Consider the following 12,576-nt stretch of genomic DNA (forward strand, 5'->3'; position numbering starts at 1 on the left):
CCCTCAGGGCTGGGTGTTGGGACCAATCCTGTTCAACATCTTTATCAGTGACATGGACAGTGGGACTGAGTGTATCCTCAGCAGGTTTGCCAACGACACAAAGCTGTGTGGTTCGGTTGATATGCTGGAGGGAAAGAATGCCATCCAGAGGTATCTTGACATGCTTGAGAGGTGGGCCAATGCCAGTCTCATGAAATTCAACCAAGCCAAGTGCAAGGTCCTACTAATTCAGAGAAAACTCCAGAAACAAACTTGCCAACAAAGTTTTCAAGTTGACAAGCAGGTATTCTTTATTGTGGTGACAGTAGGCACGGGGGATAGCTCCTCCTAACATGTGTCCCCATATTGCTGCACAAGCTGCCCTTATATAGTTCCTGGGCATACATACATATTCATGAGGCTACGTATGGATTACATTATTTTCCAGAAAGTTCCCCGCATGTGTACAAAATTGTGGTGGTGGTCTCTGAGGGTTGTTTACTTCTTCCAACAGTTTTCATCACTTCTGACAGCCTTTGAAGCACGCCCAGTAGATGCTTATACCAGCTTCATTGGTTTGTTAGCACCAGAGACATAAGAATCCTCCTGTCCTTCTACTTATCAGTTAGTTTAACTGTAGCCCATCCTGGACACTTTCAGTTCCCAGATACTCTGTATCCCGGTGTCCTGTTCTTCTAGACTGTTTTTTGGAAAACTATGTCAACTATAGCAATTTATCTTGTACAAGAATTCTCAGTATGTTCTCTAGCTGTACTCTATTTTTTTCTCTATGTATCATGCACCTCAATAATTTTCCATTGCTACTGTTACAAAGCCATCAAACTTTAACATTACTTAAAACTGATTCTAAAGGTTTGTATATTCCGTTTTGTAATTTTGTGTCGTTGTCCCCCCCCCCCCCCCGTCTCACTACACCCAGGTCAAGTCAGTCCCAGGCACAGCTACAGGTTGGGCAGAGAAGAGATTCAGAGCAGCCCTGTGGAGAAGGACTTCGGGGTGTTGGTTGGTGAGAAACTGAACCTGAGTCAGCAGCATGCACTTGCAGCCCAGAAAGCCAACCATATCCTGGGCTGCATTAAAAGTAGTGTGACCAGCAGGTCAAATGATATGATCCTGCCCCTCTACTCTGCTCTTATGAGACCTCATTTGGAGTATTGTACACAGCTTATATAGTGGGCCTGATATGCTGTGGAATGGAATACCCCTTTGGCTTGTTTGGGTCAGATGTTTTGTCTCTGCTTCCTCCTGGCTTCCTGTGTCCCTCCTCGCTGGCAGAGCATGAGACTGAAAAGTCCTTGATGGGGTAAGCATTACTTAGCAACAACTAAAAACATCCGTTTGTTATTAGCATTGTTCCCAGGATAAAGTTGCAGACAAAGTACTGCACCAGCTACTAAGGAGGAGAAAAATAACTGCTACAGCTGAATCCAGGACATCTTGTGAGATCCCACTTGGAGTACTGTGTGCAGTTCTTGTGTTCTCAGCATATGAAGGTCATGGAGCTGTTAAAGCAAGTCCAGAGGAGGGCCATGAGGATGATAAGAGTGCTGGAGCACATTCCATATGAAGACAGGCTAAGAAAGTTTGGGCTGTTCAACCTGGAGAAGAGAAGGCTGCATGGAGACCTTATGGCAGACTTCCAGTGTCTGAAGGGGTCCTATTAGGGTGCTGGAGAGGGACTCTTCATCAGACTGTAGTGATAGGACAAGGGGTAGTGGGTTCAGACTTAAGCAGTGGAAGTTCAGGCTAGATATAAGGGAAAAACTCTTTACTGTTAGGGTGGCGAGGCACTGGAGCAGGTTGCCCAAGGAAGTGGTAAATGTTCCATTCCTGTCAGTGTTTATGGCCACGTTGGACAGAGCCTTGGGTGACTTGGTGAGTTGTCCCTGTTCATGGCAGGGGGGTTAGAGCTAGATGATCTTAAGGTCCTTTCCAACCCTAACTATTCTATGGTTTTTCATTTCCAAAGGAATTCCTGCGGGTTTAATGTCTTGACCTAAAATTACTTAAGACTTCTGATTTGTTTATCAGAACATGTTCTGAGAGATTTCTGTAGGTAGAAATAATGTTAGCTGAAATTCTTTGGGGTTTTGGAGTGAGAATTCCTTGGAAAATACTTTATATTTTCCTCAGTGTTTTGTGTACTGAGAAAAGCATGTATTGTTCTATTGAGTTCTATAAAACTTGGGCCATCTTTAAAGACAAACCATTTTATCTGAGACTTGCTTCTCTTAAATGTGTTCAAACATAAATGAGATGATTGGTACAACTGAAATGGCTTAAAATATGTCTGAGAGTGGAAAGATTGTAGCAGGTCTACAGAGACAATTTCTACTTTCCTTTATGTTTAGAAAATATACAAGGATTTACAAAAGTGTAGTTTCTTCAGCTGGGATAAGGAGTCCAGCCTAGAAGAAAAGCCTAAGGGAATAGTTTGGAACTCAATGGAATGTTCAGCTGTACTACTCTAGTGCTCATCGCAGAGAGAGCTCTGTTTAAGAAATTGTTTTCTCCAGTTTCTGGCACATCCCTTGCCTGATTGGATAGGCGCTGCAAGTGAAAATTAAAAAATATTTTAATAAAAAAGGGGGGAGATATCTTCATGGGAACTATGGAACTGAGAAAGCAGACAAAGCAGGGTGAAAATGCTCAGAGTAATAAAAGTTCCAGGTAAAAACTCAGTGAGAAAAATGTTGCTGATTTCACGTACTTCTTTTGAAGTTTCTCTGTATGGCTTTATAGGAAGAATTGCTAATAATAAAAGCTGGTACAAGCTGCTGTGAATGTTATAGATCTAAAATATATGTAGAATTGCAAGATTGATGTGAAAAGACTTAATAGGGTCTTAATCATACTTATTTTAAAACTACAGAATAACTGTGTTCTTTTCACAGTAACGTTCATAACAGTGAGCAAATTCTCTTAAGTGGCAGTTGTCTGTATGACTGGTTTTATTTATTTGCCCTGTATCAATTTGTCTTAAATTTACACAGATCTGTGACAACATTAAACTGGGAGAAATAGACTCTATAGGAAATGTCAGGGGAGTGAAGTGAATCAGCCCCTTTTCCTAGCTAGGTTGTAACTCTCTTACTTCATGGCTCTATAAGTACTTTGAATGAGATGCTGTAATGCTGACAGTGTTTCTAACAGTCATTAACCCTGGCCTTCCCTGGAGTAATGAAGTGGTTGTTAGAAGCAAACACTAAATATGCTTGAAAAGCCACCATGCTAGCATAGAAATGAGTACATACATGCTTCAGACATAGACTTTTGTTTGAAGTAGTACTCCTTTGCATAGGAACCAGTAATACTCTCAGCAGAAAACCTAGTGGGCATTACTAAGCATGTCATGAGCAAAACAAAATGCTTCTGTAATTTTTTTCCTCTTTAAAATGTTTTCCAAGAAAAACTAACAAAACTCACCTCTGTAAAAAAAAAAACACAGTTTGACCCTGCAAATGTGTTACTTTATTTAAGTGAGCAACATGTCACTTATTTCTGAAATATCAGGTTTGTTTTATTTTAGCCTGCAAATTCGCAGAGAAGCATGAATGGATATCTGTTGAAAATGGCATTGGAACGGTAGGAATCAGAAGTTTTGCACAGGTATCAATCCCTCCCCCCCCTTATCTAAGTCTGCAATATTTATTTATGTGTACCTGCTCTTGTCCTTGCTCTTTGCACAGGTGTTTTTACTGTTCTAACTGCCTATGCTATCCACTGGGCATGATTTTTGGGCTTGGTTCTATCGCAGTTTTTGTGAAATGAATGCTGCTTCAGCATCCTGATAAATTCTTAACCATTGAGCCTATGGAGAGCTGAACTTGATGAGAAACTTGGTTTATCAGAATTCAAAGCCTCCTTTATTACTTGAGTTCTTACAGTCCTGAGGAGGTCATGACTATGTAGAGGATACTGTTCACTTTTTTTGTCAAATTTCCCTTGAATGTGAATATGGTGCAGTCCCTCTGGCTAAAGAACAATTGTGAATAGTAGTACAACATGGTATATATACATCTTACTCTAGGATAAGAATTTCTTTGGATTTTTTTGTTTTGTTCTTGCACAAGTACTTGATTTGGAATAGTTGTAGGCAAATTCAGGGTAAGATTCACTGTGAAACTTCAGAAAATCTAATGTGCAAAGCTATTGATAAAGTGGAATTAGTATTTTGTAGGCCAAGCAGTATTTCCCATGATCTCCATTTTCTGTAAGTAACGCTAATACTCTGTAAAATCCCTAGACTTTTGTGAGATGGGTTACATTTGTTACGGAAGAGGCAGATGCCTGTTCTGGTTGAGCTGATCCTTATGATGATAAGGCTCCTTATTAAGTCAGGACAAACTGTCTAGCTGTCCATGTCTCTGGAGCGGAAATGCTGCATTTTCTTTCAAATTGCACTGGAAGTAACAAAAAGCAAATTCCCTCCAATCATTGGGAATGGTGTCCTTTAAAACAGTTGTTACTCTAGCTGATGTGAAGAAGATCAGCCTATGCATATATACCTTGTAACTCATTGTGAGGGTTATTAGCACCATAATATATAAACAATAATTTGGCATTTGGGGTGTGATAACAAACCTTTTCCAAATTAAATGTTTAAAAATAAAAAGTGAAAAACATGTAGGCCTTAAAGAATGAGAACTAAATTTAGAGACAGAGATTACTTCTATACAGATTGTACAGTTACTGTATCAGATCTCTCCTACATATAGTTTCTTTAATGCATGCTTTGATCCTTTTGTTTTTCTTTTAAGGAAGCATTAGGAGATGTTGTTTACTGTAGTCTTCCAGAAATTGGGACAAAACTGAGTAAAAATGGTAAGTTTCAGCTCTAATTTCTAATGAAGTCATTATTCTACTCATTCCACTCTCCCTTTGTAGAGATTAATTTTACGAAGTAATATTTATGTTCATTAATACCATTACTAATCTTCTGGATGCAAAACAAATTTGTGTATTTCTACAAGAGACAGATTTATTTAAAGTTATCACTGTCAGACCATGTGTGATAGCAGAAAATACCTGCCTATTAAACTGTCAAGACATTTATTAAAAAAAAATTTGAAATATCTTTTTGTAATAATTTTACCTATGCTTTGTTTTTAAAATATTTATGCTTTGATTTAGACTTACCTAGTGTTCAGGCTGGCTTATTTGCAATTCTGCAGTTAAGCATTTCATGAGTTGCACAATGTGAAGCATCTAATTGATATCAAGCTCTAATTTTTATGTAAACATACAGACAGTAATTTGGGGGGTATCAGACATAATCATAGATTTCTGCTCATTAGTGATATACAAATTGTTACATTCTTAATTATTAAGTTGTGTAGTTTTCCATGTTAAAGAAGGGTGGGCATTAACAGGTAGAAAGTAAAAGTTTATTCCTGTGCTTACAGAGAGAGATCTTTTGCTTGTATATGAAGAGGTTGCAGAAAAAGAACATAGTTACTGAGGTCAAGTAGCAGGCCTTTCTTTTTGCCATCCTCCTTTGTGGAATAGGTTCATAGTGAACTGTTTTGGCCAGTTCTAGTACATCACATTGAATGGTGAATGTTAGAGAAAAGGTCTTTCTGTTTAGGGTTTTAATTAACCAACTTGTAGTTTTATCTGAAGGAATTAATTTCAATTTAGTTATTTTCTACATGTTCTGGCTTTAGTCTAATTCCAGGCTTTCGTAGAACATGTTGTTCTCTGATTCCTTGTGCTGTTGATGCCTATCTACTCTTCTGACAGCTCTGTTCCTCCAGCCTCTGTCTTGTTTCCTTGTGGCTTGAAGTTACTCAGGACTAACATTGCTCCAGGCACCATTTACATAACCGTCTACAAACCAGAAAAAAGGGAAGAGCAGCTGGGTGATTCCCATGTGGTGCTTCTGAATAGTAATGCACATTTTCTGAATGCAAATGTAACACTTAATAGTGTTTCTGAAGAAAAACTGTAATTCCTCAAATAGTGGTTGTGTATTTTGTAACCATATTATGTATTAAAATGTTTGAATTGAAGATAAAAGGCTTATTTAGGTCTTTTGCCCCAAGAGCTGGATGTGATTCCTTCTAACCTTATATCCTACCATAATCTGTAGGGTTTTAGCTGAAGGATCAGTCTAAATGTAAGAAAATTCTGTCCCTTTTGTAGTGGCCAGGTAGCTAATGTTATGCAAGTTCCCCAAAATAATTCAGGAGCATAAATATAAAACTGAACTGCTGATCATTGTCATAAAGTTGGTGACTTCAGTTTCTGACATTTTTTCCTTGCTCAAGATCAAGACACGTCTTCAATAGCTAGGTCATCACCAGAAGGTCTGACCAAAAAAACTAAGCCCTTTATATTATCATCTTAGAATACGATGGAGCGCTTTTGTGTTTCAGATGAGTTTGGAGCTTTGGAAAGTGTGAAAGCTGCTAGTGAACTCTCCTCTCCTCTCTCAGGAGAAGTGACTGAGATTAACGATGCCCTTGCAGATAGTCCAGGGCTTGTCAATAAATCTTGTTATCGAGATTGTAAGAGATCATTTTTATCTTTTGATAATGAATACCACCTGGATTATTGCTAGAACAAATGGCTCTTCAGTTCCTAGTTCTTTCAGTTTAATGGTGTGGAGGTGTCATGGTTTAAGCCTAGCTGGTAACTCAGAACCATGCTTGCTCGTTCCTCACCCCCCTGGCAGGATGGGAAGAAGAACTGAAAGAATGTAAATCCCACAGGTTGAGATAAGAACAGTCCAGTAACTGAAGTATAATATAAAACTAACAATAATAAGAAGAACAATAAGGGAAATAACAAGGGGAGAGAATATAAAACTAAAAGGGAAAGGGGAAAATCAAACCAATAAACACAAGTGATGCACAGTACAATTGTTTACCACCTGCTGACTTAATACCCAGCCTGACCCGAGCAGCCATATGGGCCTTCCGGGTAATTCCCCCCAGTTTGATTGCTGGGCATGACGTGCTGTGGTATGGAATACCTCTTCGGCTAGTTTGGGTCAGGTGTCCTGTCTCTGCTTCCTCCTGGCTTCTCGTTCCCCTCCTCACTGACAGAGCATGAGAGACCATAAAAGTCCTTGATCAGAGTCAACATTACTTAACACACCAATATTTTAGTTATTGCTATCAGCATTACAGTATCACAGTATCACAGTATGTTAAAGATTGGAAGGGACCTCAAAAGATCATCTAGTCCAATCCCCCTGCCGGAGCAGGAACACCTAGATAAGGTTACACAGGAACATGTCCAGGCAGGTTTTGAATGTCTCCAGAGAAGGAGACTCCACAACCTCCCTGGGCAGCCCGTTCCAGTGTTCTGTCACCCTCACTGAGAAGAAGTTTCTTCTCAAGTTTAAGTGGAACCTCTTGTGTTCCAGTTTGTACCCATTGCCCCTTGTCCTATCATTGTTTGCCACTGAGAAGAGCCTGGCTCCATCCTCGTGACACTCCCCCTTTATATATTTATATACACTAATAAGGTCACCCCTCAATCTCCTCTTCTCCAAACTATAGAGACCCAGCTCCCTCAGTCTTTCCTCATAAGGGAGATGCTCCACTCCCTTAATCATCTTAGTTGCCCTGCGCTGGACTCTCTCCAGCAGGTCCCTGTCCTTCTTAAACTGAGGGGCCATTCTACTCAGACTAAAGTTGCAAACACAGCACTGCACCAGGTACTAGGAAGGAGAACAATAACTGTTACAGATTAATCCAGGATAGTATCCACCCCTTGTTCCATGCCATTTGCATAATGTTCAGGTCCCACATTTTTCAATATACTATTGCTTTCTCTCTTTTTCTCTCTCCCCACACGAGACAGATCTAATTCCTTAGTCCATAGACCATCCCTTTAATGGTGTGGAGGCTTAAATGTAATATATTGAATATAAAGCCCAGTAAAATTTAACATGAAAGTGTTACTATATTCTTGTCTTTGCTGACAGCTGTTTTAGTTTGTTCTTTTCAGACATAGGCTGTAGTTGCATTTAGATCTATTTCCCTCCATCGCATTTCTCTCAGACAGCTGGTCTGGCTCAAAAGGCCATTCCTTATGACAAGTTGCTTATTCATTTAAAAAAAAAAAAATAAATTATTAAAACATTGTTTTGCCTGCACAAGAAATCCTGTTGATTGTACAAGTGTTAAAGGGCTTGTAGCCAATTGGGGGTACTTTTTGAAGGCAGAGACATGAATTAATCCTTCTTGTAGGATATTAACAACTGTTTTTCATTTCCGAAGTGCAGGTTGGCTTATCAAGATGACTGTGGAAAACCCTGCTGAACTTGATGAACTGATGAATGAAGATGCCGATGAGAAATACATAAAATCCATTGAGGACTGAGCTGGAATAATGAAATTAATCCATATAAAATATTTCTATATACTTTGTCATCAATCACTGAAGTACAGAATATCCAGTTTTGGCAACCTGAAAAATACCACTTATGATCACATGTACAAGGCCATAAGTAATTACAGTGATAAAAATGTTTAACATCTTGTCCTGGGTTCAGCAGTAGCAGTCTATTTTTTTATTTATTTTTTTTTTCCCCTTGGTGGCTGGTGCAGCGATGTGTTTTTGATTTTTTTTTTGGCCTGGGAACAGTGATAAGGTCAATGTTTTTAGTTGCTGCTCAAATGTTTGGTCTGGCCAATGACTTTGATCCTCATGCTGTGCCAGGGAGGAGAGGAAGCCGGGAGGAAGCAGAGACAGGACACCTGACCCAAACTAGCCAAAGAGGTATTCCATACCACAGCACGTCATTCCCAGGATGTAACTGAAAGTTACCCAGAAGGGCTAGTCTTCTGCAGGGTTGGACTAGGTATCGGTTGGTGCTTGGTCAGGGTGGGGGCAAGTTATCGGTCGGCGGGTGGTGAGGAGGTGGTGTATTCTCTTCCCTTGTTATTTCCTTTATCATTATTATCATTGGTGGTAGCAGTAGTGATTTGTGTTATACCTTAGTTACTAAACTGTTCTTATCTCAACCTGTGGGAGTTGCATTCTTTCTGATTCTCCTCTCCATCCCCCTGGGAGTAGGGGGAGTGAGGAAGGGGGGGGGGGGGGAGTGAGTGAATGAGCTGTATGGCTGGGTTTAAACCACGACACATCTCTATACCTGCAAGGGGGTTTTATTCTACTGTCTGATTTATGTAACTTCAGGATATTCTCTATAATATTTTGGGAAACACAGTTTATTTACTAAAATATATACTTTCCAAGAAAGATTTGACAATCAAGTTTAGTAACAACAGCCTTAATATGTGAAGTCTGTAGTTGGCACATGACTGTTCTCATAACCTGGGCTAGAGCTTTCCCTGAAATACTTTTCTAATGCTCCCAAGATACTGAAAAGTGGTGTCTCCCTAACCTCCTAATATTTTTCCCAATTACAGTTGCAAAGATGATACCAAAAAAGAAGCCACATCAACTACCTCTTTGATTTTTACTTCTTTACAGAATTTATTAATCCTTTGTTTTCCTTTTTCACTTTACTATGTAATCAAATAGTTCTGTCTTCTGATTTATATGCTTTCTTAGTACACAAAACTGGGATGATAGTTTATCAAGTTTCTATAGTGGATTGCTTAGGCTGTATTATTTTTGTCTAGTAAATACTTATGTCACAAGTAATTAAGGAATTCTACACCTTGTGCCTAGCAATTGTGGTGATTTCAGAAGAGTAGGTACATGTGAAAATTGTATGATCAGTCATAGTTTGACATATAACATATCCATGTGTGTCAGATTGAGTAGGCATACTGTTGTAAGGACATCATGGGCATGAAACTAAAACTTTCACTTGACAAACCATTAAACTGAAGCAGCTGATCCCATTAGACTTAATGAATCCACAAATGTGCATCCAAAGTTGATGTGACATCTAAGGCTATGGTTGAGTTACACGAGTGTGGCTAAATGACAGCTTTCCAAAGGAAACAACTTAAAACAGAATTCAACCTTTCCTTTCTGGTGCACAGTTGGAGAATGGACATTATTTTGCTTGAAAAGGAGAACCAGGAACTTCTGTCCCTACTCCTTTTAGGGTTTTTATATGACTTTAAAATGATTTAATACATTTCCTAATTTCTCTTAAAATGGTAACAATAATACTTAGGTGCTTTTCTTTGTGTGGTTTAGACTGAGAGCTCTGGTGTTCTTCAGTTATTTAGGTTGAAGGGTAGTTGTTGGAGCAAATATTTTTATCTCTTTCTACACTCAACTACCTGATTTATGCTGCCAAAAAAAAGTTTTCTTCCTTGTATGATGTATGCTACTCAAGCAGAGCTCCTAGCTTTCAAATAATCCCATAGCCTCACCACACTCAGCAGCAGCAGGAAGCCTCAGATAGGCCACCATGCAATGGATGGAACGAGACTGCAAGAGCAGGCACGAAAACTTGCCAAAGTGAATCCATAATGAATGCCTTTCCTCAAAGTGAAAAGATGGAATGAATGTGTATTAGCTTTGGTCTGTGACACACTTTGAAATGCTTCTGTATAAATGATGGGGGAGAACATAACAGTTGTTCACCAGTGTGTGCTTCTACAGCAAATTAATAAAGGAGATGATTTTCTTACAAAATAACCATTTATCTCTGACTTCTTAAGTCTTGATCCTGAGCTTAAGAACTAAACACTCACAATTACTGGATACTAAACATTACAGACTCAGTAGAGAGATTGGTTTTATGGCAATTATGATTTCTATACTTTACCCACAACCAATAATTATTTATCTGTATTTCCTAGGAGTTAATTATATCATCACATTTCTTCTTGCTAACACTTCCATTCCACAAGAACCAGCCCCTTTATTTCTCAGTATATCTAACTGAATAATAAAAGCTAAACTTGGAAGTAATTTTTTCTATCCGTATTTAGTTTTCTAAGATTATCATCATCAGTCCTGGAAAAATTGCATACCTAAAACTTGGTCTGGTTTTCAATCAAGTGCTGCCTCTCCTTGTGAGTTTTGACCTGTCATTTATATAAACACAAATCATGTAATTGTTACTTTTCACCACAGGGAAAAATCAATGCTGCTAGAACAGTAGAAGTACATAAATAATAACACTTGGAAATCTGTTGATGAGCATAAAATAAAGCCAGTGTCAACTTTACTCATTACAGTAGCAGTAAGACAATTACTTAAGCAGCTCTGATAACTAGTTTAGAAGTATAGCAGATCTCAGTTTCTACTGAGTTTCTACTTCACTGATGTGTCCAGCCGGTTGAGGTCCTGTTGATAAGAATCATAGAATAATTAGGGTTGGAAAGGACCTTAAGATTATCTAGTTCCAACTCCCCTGCCCTGGGCAGGGACACCTCACACTAAACTATGTTGCCCAAGGCTATGTCCAACCTGGCCTTGAACACTGTCAGGGATGGAGCATTTACCACTCCTTTGGGCAACCTGTTCCAGTGCTTCACCATCCTTGCAGTAAAGCACTTCCTTCTATCTAACCTGAACTTTCCCTGTTTAAGGTTGAACCCATTGCCCCTTGTCCTATCAAGGGTCCGACTCATTCGGATCGCTGCGGGAGCAGACAAGGACCATCTCATAAAAGGTATTATTTTCTTTTATATAATTTTTAAGGTGCAGGGGGCATCTCGGTTTGGTAAATTGGTTTGGTGAATTGGTTTGGTGAATTGGTTTGGTAAGTGTATGCATGGTTTGGAAGCCTTCCGTAAATCGAGATAGGAAATCTCATAGGTAAAGGCATATACCCGGCTGCTAGCGTCCGTTTGGTAGACACCCACAAGAAGCAGGGGGCTTCTTGTGGTTTGTGTCCTGCAAGGTGCAGGGGGTGTCTTGCAGAAAAGGTTTTGGATTTTACTGGTATACACCCAAAGGAAGCAGGGGGCTTCTTGTGGTTTGGGTCCTGCAAGATGCAGGGGGTGTCTTGTGGAAATGGTTTTGGATCTTGCTGGTATTTGATTTATTTTGTGGCTTGTTATGTTAAGGATTTTGGTCTTGTAATTTTGATATCAGTGACAGGCTGTTATAACTAAGCAGGGGGCATCTTGTGATTTGGGTCCTACAAGACGCAGGGGGTGTCTTGTGGAAATGGTTTTGGGTCCAATGTGCTATCAACAGCCCATAAGGGATTTGATTCAGTGATGCTGTCGTCGTGGGTCTCTGAATAGGTTAGTAGAATCACCCTCCGATACAGTGGGCTTTTCAGTATGGTTCCCACAGTGGGACGCAGACAGGCTGGTTGGACACAAGGGTCTTATCCTTCTTGGGACACTGACACGCTGGTCAACTATAAAGGGTGTTAGGAAGTATTGCTTTTGATTCTACAAGTATTCGTCTTATTTTATGGCTTGTTATAGTAATGATTTTGGTCTTGTGATTTTGGTACTGCTGACAGGATGTGTCATTAACTGTGTTATTAACTGTTGTTTCTTTGATTTAATTTAAGTCTCTGTCTTTGTCTCAAGTGTTGTAACTGTGTGGAGTGTGTGTGGGGGTTCCCATTTGTGTGTGTGTGTGTGTGAATGTGAGATTGATAATGGAAAATCAGCAGAGTGAAGAGATCTTTAAAAAGAATACTTTTGGGTGCGTTTTGGCACACTGGAA

At 39.4% G+C, this 12,576-nt stretch overlaps 2 long non-coding RNA genes across 2 annotated transcripts in view; one reads left to right on the forward strand and one right to left on the reverse strand.

The window, feature by feature from the left end:
- Nucleotides 1–264: 264 nt before the first annotated feature.
- LOC133222533 (uncharacterized) overlaps nt 265–12,576 on the reverse strand; it is a 57,941-nt gene continuing 45,629 nt past the window's right edge. The window contains exon 2 of the long non-coding RNA XR_009728309.1: nt 265–480. This is a non-coding gene — a long non-coding RNA (uncharacterized LOC133222533). The remainder of the gene's footprint in view (nt 481–12,576) is intronic.
- Nucleotides 5,661–8,366, forward strand: LOC133222490 (uncharacterized). Its single transcript, XR_009728303.1, has 2 exons — nt 5,661–6,509; nt 8,232–8,366. It is a non-coding gene; the product is annotated as an uncharacterized LOC133222490 (long non-coding RNA).

This window comes from Neopsephotus bourkii, unplaced genomic scaffold (genome assembly GCF_033783945.1).
Source record: "Neopsephotus bourkii isolate Nb327-2 ecotype Australia unplaced genomic scaffold, CSIRO-AGI_Nbou_v1 NB_19, whole genome shotgun sequence".
In the NCBI taxonomy this organism is placed as follows: domain Eukaryota; kingdom Metazoa; phylum Chordata; class Aves; order Psittaciformes; family Psittacidae; genus Neopsephotus; species Neopsephotus bourkii.